This window comes from Olea europaea, unplaced genomic scaffold, assembly GCF_002742605.1.
Source record: "Olea europaea var. sylvestris unplaced genomic scaffold, O_europaea_v1 scaffold65, whole genome shotgun sequence".
Classification (NCBI taxonomy): domain Eukaryota; kingdom Viridiplantae; phylum Streptophyta; class Magnoliopsida; order Lamiales; family Oleaceae; genus Olea; species Olea europaea.
Genome location: NW_019264872.1, coordinates 200,824 through 210,677, shown reverse-complemented (window position 1 = coordinate 210,677; position 9,854 = coordinate 200,824). Strand labels below are relative to the sequence as shown.

The 9,854-nt window shown below is 33.6% G+C and overlaps 1 long non-coding RNA gene across 1 annotated transcript; it reads left to right on the top strand.

Moving 5' to 3' along the window:
- Positions 1-3,448: 3,448 nt before the first annotated feature.
- LOC111390124 lies at positions 3,449-5,865 on the top strand. Its single transcript, XR_002701853.1, has 3 exons — positions 3,449-4,347; positions 5,241-5,336; positions 5,550-5,865. It is a non-coding gene; the product is annotated as an uncharacterized LOC111390124 (long non-coding RNA).
- The last annotated feature ends 3,989 nt before the right edge of the window (positions 5,866-9,854 follow it).

The window sequence follows — 9,854 nt, the reverse complement described above, 5'->3', positions numbered from 1 at the left end:
ACTTAGATACTTAACATATACTCATAGCTGTGGAATGTACAATGCTAGACATCCTATAGTTATTGGAATATACATTGATGCTAACTTGATATATGATATAATAGACTCATAGTGTACAAGTAGATTTGTGTTCATATTAGAATATGCAACTATATTATGGAAATCTTCTAAACAGACAGTAATAGCCAAATCTACTATAAAATCCGACTTTATAGCCCTGGACAAATGTAGCGAAGAAATTGAGTGGCTATGCAACTTCTTATAGGATATTTCAAGATGGACGAAGAATGTGCTAGCAAACTGCATACATTATGATAGTTAATTTGCGGTTGGAATGGCACAAAGCAATACGTATATTGGTAAATCAAGAGATATAACTATAGACATTACATAATGCCATTAGACAAAAATTCTCAATTTGAGTTATAATTGTTGACTACGTGAGTTCAAAGTCAAAAGGTTGAACGAAAAGTTAGTTGGAAAGTTATCGAAAGAGAAGTCACTTAATCCCTTGAACAAATAGTTAATGCAATCGATGTCCAATCTAGCTGACTCGAGACCCCAAGATCTAGGTTTGAATGGACAGCCTAATTATAAAGATTTAATTAGATCATTGTAGGGGAATGTTATCTCTTGTCCATTCTTATGATGTAACAATGTGCCCATAAGGATAAAGAATAAGCAACAAGCTTTTAATAATTCTTATACCTTGGAAAACATAGTAATGCGGGTTACTTATAATTAAGAAATCACCTATATGAGAGATAAATATGGCATTTCTAATAAAATTGTTTAGAGCTCAATTTTTAGAAACTCTCATAGAATCAAACATATGTTCATGGCTACAAACGAGTATAACAATGGATAACTGAATTGTGTCGAGAGCACTCATGTGTGAAGTATATCATCATTTACACAAATTATGATGTTTCAAAGACATCATATCTATTGGCCAGCTAAAGTAAATATGCTTTCATAGGGAAAGGTTTAAAGGATAATGCCTACATACGCTATATGGGTTTCGACCAATAAACTTTTTCACCAAATTTTTATTTCTTCCATTTTTGTTTTTCTCTCAATTTTCATTCATATCTGAGGTTGTAGGAAAATGGCTTGAACATAATGATTATTTTAGCACAATTTTGAGTGGGATAACTTCTTATTGAGGATTATTTTAGCACAATTTTGAGTGGGATCATTTCTTATTTTTAGAAAATCAAAGTAGATTCTAGCTCTTCTTCGTGAGAACGTTAAAATCATATATTTATTTTCCAAAACAATACTAGGATGAATGAGAAATTGGAGTTTAAAGTTTATCAATTGGAAGAAATTTATGTGTTAAATGGAAAACTAATGTAGCTCATCTCACATAGGAAAATTGGTAAGGCAAAGACTAGTTTATAAATAGTCACACTTTATGAAAGTGTAATCATATGTAGCATATGTGCTCTCTTTATGTGCATGGGTAGGAGGTGCAAATTATGAATCGAATTACCACCTCGGTCTATTGAGCTCGTGTTTGAAGTAATCATACTACACGATTGTCGAATCCAAATTAACTCATTATTAGGATCCACATTTTACCTATATTTTTCATAGTTTTAATTTCCAATTGCCCTACTAGCTTGGTAACTTCTTTGACTCATGAAACTCCCTGAAACTCTTATTGTTAATTTGTTGTAATGGCTTTATAATGAACGAAATTAACTTGTTATTCATATAGTCTCTATTATAGATCGTTTTCTTCAATTTCCACATAAGAAAGAAACACAAAAACTTCAATTTTTTGGTCAAAATATTTCATTCTGTTTACCTGAAATTTCCTAGTTTTAGTCCAAAAATCGGTGATAGTTAAGATCAAGTTCAATTTATCTGAGTAGAAACTTAAGTGCTAAGTTTCTACTAGTTTCTCGGTTGTATTTTTGGGAGACATAAGCTCAAACAAAATCTCAATTGCTTACAATTGGGGAACGATCTTTTTTTTTTTTCAAACAGTTATCAGTTCATGCCTTTCACTATATAAGTTCACACTTGGTATCTTTTGAAGTTAATGCAATTTTACGCACTCATAGTATAATTGCTAAATCTCATTTCTTTATATTTATTCTCGGTGCTCCTACACTATTGTAACTAACATATTCCGTCTATGCCACACCAAAATATACATTACAAGTTGACTAACTTCACCATCAAAGTGTTAGTTGTCGACTCTCCCAACATCGAAGAAGGTCATATGCTTCTAATGGTTTGTCCAGTATACTGGAGCTAAACACGTGGACGTGAGTAGAGTCGAGATTTGATAGCCATATCATAGATTAAAAATTGAGGTCCACAGATTGGCATCATATGTAGGAAGTCACACTATTTACCAGAAATAAATCCAGAGAGAAAAACAGACCCAAAAGTGTATTTACTTCCCACTTGAAAAAGGTTTTATTTTTGAATAAACAAGTGGAAGTTTTGAAGAAAAAATTCCAAGTATCCTTCATTTGTGGGTGTTTCAAGATTTCCTTGAAAAATGACAAACTTTGAAGAGAAAAATGTACTCAAAAGATCACCTCATTGAATAAAAGATGCATTTCCTATCCTATACTGGCCCCGTTTGGTACACATTGATATAAAAATGAGAATGAAAAATATAGTCGTTACAAGCCCCACACAAAAGAGAGAAAGTCAAATATAGTAGTTTGATATGATAGATAACAATCATATTATTTTATTTTAATGGGCAAAAAATGAAAAACAAACGGGAGCTATTCTAAAAGAGCCACTTTGTGTGGCACTATTCTTAAAAAATCGTGCCATTCTTCTATTTGTCCTCTTTCTTTTCTTTTTCTTCCTCCAAAAAATGACATCGTTCTCTTTCTTTCTTAGAGTCTGTTTGGGATTAATTTTGAGAATTGATTTTTTGGCCGTTAGGAGAAAAGTGAAGTCCACCTGTGAGAGAAGAAGTCAAATATGACGGCTAAAATAGTAAAATAACGATAAAAAAAATCAATTTTTGGGGTGAAAAAATAGGGCCCAAATGGGCCCTTACTTTTCTCACATGCCAAATTAAAGACCTTTCAACTTTTACTGTCTTTTCCTCCCACACAGAATAATTACTCCCACCTTATCTTCTCTCACACATCAATCTCCTTTTGGCTTATGCAATTTTCCTTTCCAATTCCCTTTCTCTCTCTTTCCCTTTCTTCGACTAATGCCCCGTTTGAGCCTCATTATTTGTAGATTATAATGAGATGAATATTATTTTTTTGAAAAATGAGTAGTTGAAAAGTTTTTAATTTACTTGTAATATTATTTTATTGAAGATTATGTGATTAAAAGTAAGAGAGAGAAAAATTTAATTTAATGTAATGAGAAATAATGGGGCTCAAACGAGGGCTAAATCTCTCGCCACCAATTCCCCCTTGGTATCTCTGGAATGTTCCATTATATATACATACATATATAAATAATGGGAAAGAGAGAGAGACTGGGTTGGAGGATAGAGAGGGATTAAGGATTAAGTGCAGGAAATCCACATTCTTCTTTTCTCTCTCGATTGAAAATGGCATTCCAATTGCAAACTGGCCCAGATTTTTCCACCAAAGAAGCAAACCTAAAGGAGGAATTGCGAGAATCTAAATTCTTCGGCATTAATTGTTGGTTTTTTTTTGAACTACCAGTGTTTCTAGAATCAACTACCTCATGACTAGGAAAGGGTATCAATGCTAGAGAAAGAGCAAGAGAGCACCGTAGGTTTTTGATTGCTCATTTTCTTTTAGGATGCCCAAATAATTATTCTTTTAGAATTGATTAGTTTCTTTGTGATATCCTTTTGCTTTTTTCCTATTTTAACTTTTGAGGAGTTCCATTTTATGAAAATATTTATGTCCCTTTTTTCATCATAAAGTAGTTTTTACTCTTTTTGCTTCATAGAACAAGATGTTACAATTAAGGTTTTTTAATTATCTTTTATTTGCTATTTAAATGCTTGAGCAGTAAATTCTATGAGGAATTGAGAAATAAAACAAGGTGACAGTGACAACTTATTTTCTTTATTTGTATTTTATTTAACGGTTTGATTTTATTATCAGCCTGGGAGTGATTTTTTGGCCCAAAAAATTGATTTTTTTTACCGTTATTTCACTATTTCAGCCGTCATATTTAATTTCTTCTTTCATAGCGTACTCCACTTTTAATCAAAAAATCAATTCTCAAAATGACTCCCAAATAGCCTCTATATCTTTATCGTGGCTCATCTTTGATTGTGTTTTATATGTGTCTGACTATAAGGATGCAAGGTACTTCAAGAACAAGTTGCAAAGAAGGCAGCACAAGTTGCAAGGGGTGCCTATGCTAGAGGTAAAAACAACAAGAAATAGAAAATTTTCTTGTTCATGAGTTTCACAATATATATTTTTTTGCTTATAATGAGCTTAATGTAGTTTCTCCATTCATTTTATGTTTAATATCTAAGAATTAGCTTATTAACAATGTAAAAATAAAATTGAGATATTTGTTTGTTTTTCAATTTTAAAAGTTGCTACATTTTAGAATTTTTTTTTGAATCGCATAATTAAAATTTCAGGTATGTTGAGCTTTCATTTGATTTTGTTTGGTTTGGTTCCCTGATTCGATTTTTATACAAGAATATAGCATCCATTGATTGTGTAGCGATATTAGGAGTTGGAGTTCTAATGTCATCTTCTTTTGTGTACATAAAGGCTTTACATTATTCTATTTGATTTTATTTTGCAATCCTTGTATTTCGAAGCAGTCTATTATTTGTCTCTGATTATTAAAAATACTCTTTTTTATTACATTTCTATTCAACAAGTCTAATTTCAAATCCTTAAACAATCTCTCCTTAGCTTTACGGTTCCCCTATCATTTTAAAATTAGAGTTTCATTCAAGAAAACCTTTTCATCATTCTAGACAGCAGAAGGTGATTGATTCTCAAATTGTTGGGAAAATAATAATAGTGCATTGCAACCCAAAATTGATATATAAACATGGAGAAAAAGAAACATAGACGATCGATGCATTTCAAATATAAGCTATTCAAAGCATACATGGCACATCATTAAAGAATCAGTCGAGTGTGAAAATATTCATTCACTTCCCACATGTACTGGTTTTGGAAGATGAAGATTCTTTTGTTTAGGACATCTGCAAAGATTACATTGACAAATTTTTAGTACGAGTTTTATGGATAAATAAAGTACGAAGTGCTATATTTGGTCCTGATTTGCAGAATATATATCGAGCATCCCCACAGAGAAAAAGCTGAGTTAAAGATGAAAAATTCCAAGCAAAGAATGCTGTTTATGTGCTTCGAAAATCAAGAAAGGTAAATGTGATAATTTCTTTCTGCTGTTATATTGGGAATTACTACCAGAAAATGTCTTTGGATTTTCTTTTCTCTTTAGAAATTGTGGAGCTTAGAGTTGTGAACTTCATTAAGCCATTTTATTGATATTCGATAGACAATCTAGATTGAATTTATTCATTTGCCTGCTTTTTCTTTTGTGGACCGACAATATCTAAAAGATAGAAACAATAGACAACATCTTCTGCAGGAAAGGAGAAGACGTTTTGCTAGTGAGTTGGGCTTGGGTTTGAAAGGCCTGTTATTTGAGGATCTTTACAGTGAAAAGTAACTCTTGAAGAGCTCTGAAGATAGCTTACAGCCCTAAATCCTGCATAATGTGTATCTCCTCGCACTTAGAATTGTGCTCAGATATGAACTGTTGTACGTTTCAATTCATAATGTAATCTGTAACCCTAGATACTATTGAAGAGAGCCTCATTTATGAATCCTATTACATTATTCTTACTTTTTGAGGTACAATTGCATTTGGTTATAATGATTAATTTGATGTTCGCAAGAAAATCTAGTGGAAATATTGTTTATTTTATATTAAAATTATCTGCCTGGTTGGGGCGCTACTTAGCTGAATGTAATTCGTTGGTATCTTGAACTTTTAGATTGCCTGTGATAAAATATGAGTATATTGGATATAGCTAGAATGAAGCTTGCTCTTACAATTTTGTATCTGAACAAAGTTGAAGCTAGGACAAGATATGCAAGGCAATCCAATATGGTTCAAAATTTGTAAGTAATGGGTAGCCAGGCACGGCTCAAAATGTCGACAAATCCACCAGCTTGTCGTGAAAATGATTACGTCTGTTCAAGTTAAGCTCTACCCCGATGTTTCCAGCTGTTGTGAGACATACATGTTTACATTGTATACTCTTGTGGTGTTTGAAGGTGAGGTTGTGTTGAACACTTTAACCTACATTTGATTTTGTTTACCCAAATATCCTTATATAAGGACATATGAACGAATTTAAGGCCAATTCAATTGAATCAAAATCCAAGGATCAAATTTGATTTATAAATCTATGGTTCCATGATGATCTTCCGGCATATGATGGTATTGAGTTACGCCTCAAACGTGATGGTAGCCGTTATAATCTCGTAGGTCGGACTAGCCATCATCGAGATACTGTGGATTATACATCTGACTTTGACACTGTAGGTTCAGGAAAGTATGAAGACCGAAAAATATTCTAGGCAAAAATCAAATATAGACACAGATTTGTAAAAACAGTAAAGAGAACACAAGATTTTTCGGCCGAAGCCCCGAGGTTCAGCGATTTAACAAATCGCCTAGTCCCCGTTGAGCATCCATAAGGAATAGGCTCAAATCCACTAAAATCACCGGCCAAATACCACAAACTTCGATTACAAATGGAACACACAGTTCCAACCACAGTAACTATCGAAAACCCTCAACGCCGAATTGAACTCACACAAGAGTTCATAAAGATTCAATCTCTTTACAGAAAACTACACAAAGATCCAAGAGAGAATCGCTCATTTACAGAGAGAATAATATGAAAAGTATAAAAGCTGCGCGAGAGAGAGAGCGAGAGAAAGCACTCAAACCCTAGAGTTTCCTTTTATAAGAGAGATGCCCCATTTTTTATCCAACGGTCTTCATTTTGCCAGGTGTCAAAAAACTAGTATAAGTTATTATTTTAAAACTAAAAACGCGTTTTCTCAAATCCAATTCAAGCTTCGAGATTCTTCCTTCATTTGGACCGGGTATGGGCCAAATCATTGAATTTGGGTTGGGCTTCCACATAAAAACAGCAACCCCTTTCTACATTCTCCACCTTTACTGTTTGTGCCTACTTTAATGTGGATTTAAGCTTATACCTCAATTTCATTTGCTCTTATTACCTGTAAAAACAGAAATAATGGAAGTTAGTCTTCTTCAAGATTAATTAATCTTAAAGAATCAACAAACTTACTAATAGGGATTACCTTAGTTCCGGCATCTGCTGGATTTACCTTAGTAGGTATTTTTATTAGTCTAATATCACCCCTATCAATAATATCTCTAATAAAATGAAACTTTACATCTATATGTTTTGATCTGTCATGTAGGATAGGATTTTTACTTAGAAAAATAGCACTTTGGTTGTGTGAACATAGCTCCACCTGATTTTCTATTAGACCTAATTCACTGAGTAAACCCTTCAGCCACAATCCTTCTTTCACTGCTTCCGTTGCAGCAATGTATTCAGCCTCGGTTGAGGACAATGCAACAAGTTTTTGAAGCTGAGATTTCCAGCTCATGCATGTATCACTTATTACATAAAAGTATGCAATTGTGGACTTTCTATTGTCAGGATTACCAGCAAAATCTGAATCTACATATCCTTTAAGTCTAAATCCATTTTTGTTTGTTTTGAACATTGGACCTAAGTTATTTGTTCCTTTCAAGTACTTAATCAGATTTTTCATACATAGCCAATGTATTTCACCTGGATTACTCATGAATCTACTTAACATGCTCACGGCATAAGCAATATCAGGTCTAGAGCAAACCATAACATACATCACAGATCCAACAACATTAGAATAAGGCACATTTATCATTCTTTTATGCTCTTCTTCAGTTTTAGGCGATTGCCCAACAGATAGTTTCATACCAGCAAATAGAGACAAGCTTACAGGTTTAGACTCATGAAGGGAGTACCTTTTTACAACCTTATCAATATAAGATTTTTGTGTTAGAAACAACTTTCCATTAATTCTATCTCTTCTTATTTCCATGCCCAAAATCTTTCTTGCTGGTCCTAAATCTTTCATTTCAAATTTAGATTTTAGATTTTCTTTAATTGAGTTAAGTGTAACAGAATTGTGACCAGCAAGGAGCATATCATCAACATACAAAAGTAGATAGAAAAAATCAGATTCCCCTTCTTTCTTGTAATAGAAACAGGGATCATATTCTGATTTTCTAAAGTTCAAGCCTTGTATAAAAGAGTCAAATCTTTTATACCACTGCCTAGGGGCCTGTTTCAGGCCATATAAGGATTTCTTTAAGAGACACACTAAGTTTCCCTTTCCTAACACTTCAAACCCTCTTTGTTGAGTCATATGTATGGTTTCATCTAAAGAACCACACAGAAAGGCAGTTTTCACATCAAGTTGTTCTAACTCCAAATCAAATTGGGTCACTATAGCAAGTAGGACTCTAATGGATGTATATTTAACAACCGGTGAAAAAATTTCGTTGTAATCTATCCCTTCCCTTTGATTAAAGCCTTTAGCTACAAGTCTTGCCTTAAACCTCTTATCACTAACCTTTGTCTCACCCTCTTTAATCTTATAAACCCATTTATAGTCAATCAACTTACAATCTTTGGATTTTTCAACTAAAGTCCAAGTTTCATTCTTAAAGAGTGAGTTCATTTCATCTTCCATTGCAGCAATCCACTTAGGGGATTCTTTAGAAGATATAGCCTCTTCATAAGAGGCTGGTTCTAGGTCAAACTGATATAATTTAGTTTGATCTGATGCGAAATCAGCATGTTGATACCTGGTTGGAGGTCTTATTTCCCTCCTTTCTCTGTCCCTAGCAAGTTGGTAGCCCTGCAGATCATGTGCAGGCCCCAGATGCTGTTCATTTTCAATTATTTCAGCATTAGAATTATTTTAGGGTACTACCTGATGTGGCTCCACCTCAAGCTGAGCCTGGTCATCAGTATTGTGGCTATCAAAATTAATTTATGTGATAATGAAGTCATCCTTTCCCAATTTCTCTCTGGATTTGTCACTAAGACAAGGGAAATCATCTTCATTAAAGATAACCGATTTGCTTTTTATCACCTTATAACCCCTCACATCTCTTAACCACAATCTATAGCCTTTAATCCCTTTTCCATATCCTAAGAACACACCCTTCAATGATCTAGGGTCCAATTTTGTCTCAGTATGATGTGCATAAGCTGCACATCCAAAAGTTCTTAGATGAGAGTAATCTGGCATTGAACCAGACCAGATTTGTTGGGGAATTCTATTATTTAGAGAGCTGGAGGGGCATCTATTTATAAGATAACATGCTGTTTTTACAGCTTCACCCCAGAAAAATTTTGGAAGGTCAGAACTGATTAGCATACATCTGGTCCTTTCAAGAATTGTCCTATTAAACCTCTCAGCAACTCCATTCTGTTGTGGAGTATAGCTCACAATTTTATGTCTCATTATCCCTTGTTTACTGCAATATTGGTCAAATTCTGTATTGCAGAATTCAAGGCCATTATCAGTTCTTAAAATTTTTATCTTCTTACCAGTCTGATTTTCAATTAGAACACTCCATTCTTTGAAAATTGCAAAAGTATCAGATTTGGATTTTAGTAAGAAAATCCATGTCTTTCTTGAGTAGTCATCGGTTGTAAGAAGATAATATCTGTAACCAGATACAGTAGAAACAGGTGCTAGTCCCCATAAATCAGAATGTATGTATTTAAGGACATCTTGGGATTTGTGCAGTCCAGCCTTAAAAGGCAG